This window comes from Protopterus annectens, chromosome 7.part0 (genome assembly GCF_019279795.1).
Source record: "Protopterus annectens isolate FY-2018-M chromosome 7.part0, PAN1.0, whole genome shotgun sequence".
In the NCBI taxonomy this organism is placed as follows: Eukaryota; Metazoa; Chordata; order Ceratodontiformes; family Protopteridae; genus Protopterus; species Protopterus annectens.
The window spans coordinates 1,203,726,856-1,203,733,233 of NC_056739.1; positions in this window are offsets into that span (position 1 = coordinate 1,203,726,856).

The following is a 6,378-nucleotide window of genomic DNA, read 5'->3' on the forward strand; positions in this document are numbered from 1 at the left end:
GAGGCAATTATTTAATTAGTTGAATTCATGTATATTGAGTTTTATGTCCTTTCTTGCGAGCTGTACTTGCTCAGTTGATGGGGGGGCCAGATTGTATGCCACAGTGTCCTTCTGTCCTGACTTGTGGTATGATGGTATATACTGGCAAAAATGTGCATGCCCATTTAATGCAGGACAGAGAGAGAAAATTCAAAAATATGCAAACTTTTGGTTTATTTATTTTTAATTTTACATTTGTTGACCGGGAATGTCTGACTGAGCCAAAGCCCTTTTTCAGCAGAGGCCCGGAGAGAAAAGCTCCAGTAAGTACGTATAGTAATCGATCAGTGAACAAATATACGATTGACATTAGCGTAAGCAGCTACATTACAGCCACAGCAATATTATACAAGAAGTAGTGTGTATAGAAAAGTTAACATAGGAGAAAAGATTTTTGCAATTTATCAAAACATGAAACAAGATATAGTACAAGTAAAGTGAACAGGAAATGCCTAGATTAGAGAGGTAGGAGTAGAAATTTTCAAGGAGGGTTAGAGCATTGGCAGATCCATTTCCCGTTAAAGTATTCTTTTAGAGTTAGTTTAAATTTTTTGGGATGCATGTTTGTTCGAATTTCGATGGAAAGTTTATTCCATTCAATAGAGGGATGGTAGCTGTATAAGTTACGTCCAGATTTTGATTTGAGCCTCTAGATTTTTAAGAGGTCAAGGGAAGAGCTTCGGAGGTTCCTTGAAGGAGCATGGTGGGAGAGTGTAAGGCTGGACAGAAGGATGGCTGGTAAAGAATGGTTTGGAGCTGGGAGACAAGGAGGAGGTGGGACAGTCCTAGCCAGTTTAGATATCTAAGAGAGAGACAGTGACGTGATCTATATGGTTGTTGGGTTGCAAATCTAACTACTTTGTGGTATGTAGTCTCTAGTCTTGAAAGCAGAGAGGAGTTAGGTTAGTAAGGATTTGTGAGCAGTATGTTAAGCAGGGAAGAAGGTAGGCATGAGTTAGGGCTATTCTAGCTTGCTGAGTAAGACATTTGTTATTTCTGTAAAGTAGACCTAGTTTAAGGTACGTTTTCCTGATACAATTATTAATATGGAGGTCGAGGTCGAATTTTAGTTCATCTGTTGTGATGCCAAGGAGGTTTGAGCTAGGTTCAACTGCAATTGGAGTTTTGTTGAGTGACTGGATTGGCTGTTTCAGGAAGGAAGAGTAGTAGTTTTGTTTTTTAGGGTTAAGGATGAGTTGGTTGTTTGAGAGCCATGTTTCTACTGAGGTAAAGGAAGACTGGGTAGCTGTTAAGAGTTAGAGTGGGAGTTTGCTATTGTTATGACTGTGGAGTAATCAGCGTATTGTATAATGGAGGAGAGAGGGCAGGAGGTATACAGTAGGTTTTTGAAGATGTTGAAGAGAAGTGGCCCTAGAATGGATCCTTGAGGGACACCCATATGAATTGAAAGGGGAGTAGATAAAGCAGAGTCCCATTTTACAGATTGGCATCTGTCTTTAAGGTAGCTTTCAAACCATGCCACTGTTGTGGGGGAAGAAGTTAAGGTTAGTCAGTTTATTTAGTAGTAGGGAGTGAGAGACAGTATCAAAGGCTTTTGCGAGATCAAGAAAGAGATGGGAGATTTTGGTCATCTCTGGCTGCAGAAATAATATTTAGAAAGGATAGAAGTGCAGTATAGGTGCTGTGTTTTGGTCGAAAAGCATGCTGTATAGGAGTAAGAAGGTTTGATTGGGCGAGATGTTCTATAACTTGGTTATGTATGCATTTTTCTAGAACTTTTGACAGAGGAAAGAGGATGGCAATGGGTCTAAAGTTGGAGATTTCACTGGAGTTGCCTCCTTTGTGGATAGGTAGGGTATAGAACTGTTTCCAGATGGATGACACTTTGGATTCAGAGATTGAGCGGTTGATGATTATAGAGACAGGAAAGGCTAGAGAGTGGGCAGCAATCTGAAGAAAGAAAGATGGGATGTTATCAGTGGATACTAAGCATGGTTTTAGTTTAGAGAGTAGGATTCGGATATATGTTGTGGAGATGGGCTTGAGGGAGAAGATTTTGGGAGGGGTAGTTGTTGAGGAGGGATCTGGGTTTATGGGGTAAGTTTTAGTAGAGCTATTTGAGTTAGAGTTTGGATATAGATTCAACAAAGTATGCATTGAAGGTATTGGCAGTTTCTACAGGTGTTTTTTTCTGGGGCATGGTTTGGTGAGGTAGGGCTGCCAGGGTGGAGTATGTGATTTTTTAGCATTCCAGAATTTTTTTGGGTCAGATTTTAGTGTTGTAGGGGGGTTAAAGTAGAATTATTTTTTGTCTTTGTTGATCAGTCTTTTGACCCGATTTCTTTGTTCTTTATCTTTGTAGGTCATTTGGCTCTTTTGTATGTAGCCATTTTTTCCAGGACTTATCTCTAGACTTCGAGGGCTTTAGTCCTTTGTTACCCAAAGAGCTATTTTAGCTTTTGTCCTAATTTTACAAGGTGGGGCTAGAGAGTTTATGATATCTAGAAGAGTAGTGTTAAAAGTAATGACGGTTTCATCTAGGGGGAGCTGAGTAAGGAAGTCCCAGCATACTCTAGATAAGAGAGTGTTTACGGTTTCAGGGTTCAAATCTGAGAGATTGTGTCTAGTGATATATGTGTGGTTTAGGGAGATGGTTTGTGTACCTTAGCACCTTTATGGGTGAGTGGTCACTGAGGGAATTGGGAAGAGTTTCAGGATGGTGATATTTTGAAGGGGTTGAGACAAGTATCCAATCTACTAGTACAATCTAAAAGTATCATTTGGAGGTGGGAGGTTGGCATAATGGTTAAGGTGTTTACCTTGCAGACACGTGGTGCAGGGTTTGATTCTCACATGGGGTAATTGGCTAGGCTTAAAATGACCCACAAAGGCAGTTAGCCTAGTACTAATCTATGCTATGCTATGCTATGAAGGTATTAGTAGTGTGGGTATTGTTAAGAGTATGTAGGTGTAGTAATTAGCTGAGTAAATCCATATAAGTTAATATTATGTGGTGATCCTGGGTTATGTAGGGTTAGCCAATTGATGTTAATGTCACCGAGGAGGAGGATTCCATTTGGGATGTTTAAGGAGAGAGAGGAAAGAATGTTTTTCAGTAGTGGAACATTTTCCCCTGGTGGGATGTAGGTGGCTACTATTTTAGTTGTAGTATAGTTGTTTAGTTTAAGGTTAACGGTCAGTGTTTCTGCTGGGGAGAAAGATGGAGTAGGATGTGTAATGGGAGAGATTGTAAGATTGCTAGCGTAGAGTATCACAACCCCACCACCTTTTTTGTTTTTATGATCTAGGCGAATTATGTTATAACCAGGGGGGAGGATATCTTTATCTTGGTTATGGGGTTTAAGCCAGGTTGCAGTTACTGTGATTGTCTGGGGTATGAGTAGCTATCCATGCATGAAATTGATCAACTTTGTTTAGAATGCTTTGGATATTAATAGCGTAGAAGGAGATTTGTTTGTGAGAAATTGTTTGTTGGTCAGGGGTAAGAGGAGTATTTGGGGTTGGGAGAAGATGTGAGTTTGGTCCTGGATTTGGGTGTATGTCACCTGCAATTAGTATTGTAGGGGGGGGGCTTAGTCTTTGATAAGAGAGGGTAGTAACGGATACATTTTGTTTTGTTTTTAGAGGATTGGGAATAGGAAGGGGTATTTTTATTTTGGGAAGTTGGATGTTTGTTGGTAAGACGGAATGAGATGGTGATGCAATTACTAAGGTTAGTTAGTTGGGAGTGGGTTTGTGGGATGTTTATGGAAGGAGGGTAATGGTACAGTGGGTGCAGTGAGATGATGTAAGAGGAGTCTGTGAATTAGTAGACGGCTGCTTAGGAGTAAGGTATACATGGTTGGATTATGATGTATGAGTGGGTTTAAGATAAGGAGGGGAAAGCTTGATGAGCTGGTGATAAGGAAGATAAGAGTTTGGAGTAGGAGTAAAGAGGTTTTGTTAATTATGATTGTTTAGTTGAATTGGCGTGGAAAAGTAAAGGATGTTTGGAGAGGTGAAGGTTTATAGATGAAGAGGTGGAGTTTTGGGAGTGGATTCAGTTACCTGAGGAAGGGTGATAGGTAGTTGTGGGGGGGGTGTGGCTACATGAAGTATACGTGTAGGAGTAGTGGGGGTGGGTGGGAATTGGGGGTAGGGGAGCAGAGTGAGCCTGTAGGGAGAAATGAGTGGGCCAGAGCAAAAGAGGTGAGTACAGCAGAGAAAGTATCAGCCATTGCTGTTAAAACAACTGAAGCAAGAAATTATTCAATTAAAATCGGAGGGAAAGTAACATAGGCATACTGTTAGTGTTGACTCTTGGGAAGAAGGGAGTGTGTATTTAAACAGGTTTAGAAATGGGGAGTAGGAGTAGTTGACTAATCTACCTGCATTTAGTAGTAAACTTCAGGATAATAATGTTGTATGGCTGTATAATGGTAGATGCTGCCACCTAGTGGTTGAAGGAGATATCAACCTGAGGGATTAGCAAGAGCAGCTTCTGTACAAATTTATTAAGGTTTAGTAAGGACTGGAGGGGGGAGACTGGCCAAGGGTCTGCGATAGGCTGCTAAAAACGCTCACTCGGGAAGGCAGGCTAGTACATATAAGTAGTTGTTGTGTCTTTCGGCTTTTTCCCGGTTAGGGGTCGCCACAGCGGAACTCCGGTCCGCTAATGATTGGCAGTTGATTTTTATATGCTGAGTTGCCAGCCCCTAACACACTACCTTCAACGAAGGTATGCCCATTCACACATGTCTCCATGCAGAAGACACTCTAGCTGAGAGTCGAACCGGTCAGCGTTTTACTGTGAGGCGACAACGCTACCGCAGCACCACCATCGCGGTAGTACATATAAGTAGTACAAAAGAAAAAATATTGTACAATTAGCCTTAAGCTACATACACTGACAAGGTTCTGAATTAGGGGATTCCTCTCTGCGGTAACTTTCTGTAAAGTCAGGATAGCAGGTAAAGTTCATAGACATCTCCTAGGTTCCACAGGAGGGAAATCCGTGTACTTGAATGATAGGGTGTTTAACTGTGAGAGAGAGAGACGCAATGTGTTAGATAATCAAGCAGATGCAGGGAAGGGGCAGAAAGTTAAAGCAGAACTATTGCTGTGTACAGGGGAGAAAGGAGTTAGTAAGACCATACAGGAGGTAGAGAGAGTCTAGGGATAGATGTAGATAAATGGTATGAGAACAGGGAGAGTATATTTTGATTAGTGAAAAGTAGAAAGCAGGTCATTACATACCATATCCAATGCAAGTTAAGCAGTGTAAACATTCATTCCAATGAAGAAATCCCTGTATAGCTAATAGAAGTACACCTTGTTCATAACACTCGGGTTACATTAAACATAGGTTTGCAGAGAAAAGCAGAGATTTTAAGCAAAACATATTCAACTGGTAATATTTCATATTGCCTTAGAATATCCAAAAAGACAGTTTCATATTCAGTGCAATGTCCATGTAGGCACAAAAACAGAAAGAAAAGTAGCAGTTGTACAAGTCAATGTCATGGTGAGTACTTTTACCCCCCCCCCCCCTCCAATATGAGAAACAACTCCATCTAGGAAAATACCATGCACTTTATTTAACGCAGACAGGACATTGGTGGGTATGAGACTTGTAAGTATAATCCTGTCACTTGCTTATAAAGAACTCACACTGTATATAAGAGAACATGAAAAATAGGTGGCCAACGCGGCCGTTGGCAGTTACATCTCAAACAGTGGTAGGGTCCTGTTTTTTAGTACAAATGAACACCACCCGAAAGAACATAAACTAGATAAAATATTTAGGTGATGTATATTCCCGCCACCACCACAGAAACCTCTGTTGGCCAGTTGCTGAGCCACATCTTAAACGCATTTTGTGGCATTTGTTATTTGCTTGGCATTATTTGTTAGTGCTGAATTGATATTTAAAATGTTATCAAGTAGCCCAAAGCCTGTTTGCAGATTGTCTATATTGTTAATCAGGTGTCTGCACTGAAATAAGAATCTTCGGCACTGAGGTCATGGGCTTGTTTTGGTTATTTCTGCCGATGTATCTAATCACAAAGCTAATCTGTAACCAGTTTCAGGTTTTCAGCATTCCTATGTGTTTGCCATGGGGCTTTAGTATTCATTCTGTAACAGTTTTTTTGAAACCTAGCTAAAGACGATCAGGTGTACTCTTCTTTCATTCAGTCAGTGTTTTATAGTTTCTGCTGCCACCACCCGCCACAGACTGTACCTAGTTAGCTGTTCCATGGAGCACCAGTGATTGTCAGACTTAACATTCAGTGAAGAGAACAGTCTGTCAACCCCCCCCCCCAAAAAAAAGCACCCAGAGACCGACTTTAGTACAGTTTGCATATGTACAGAGTGCAA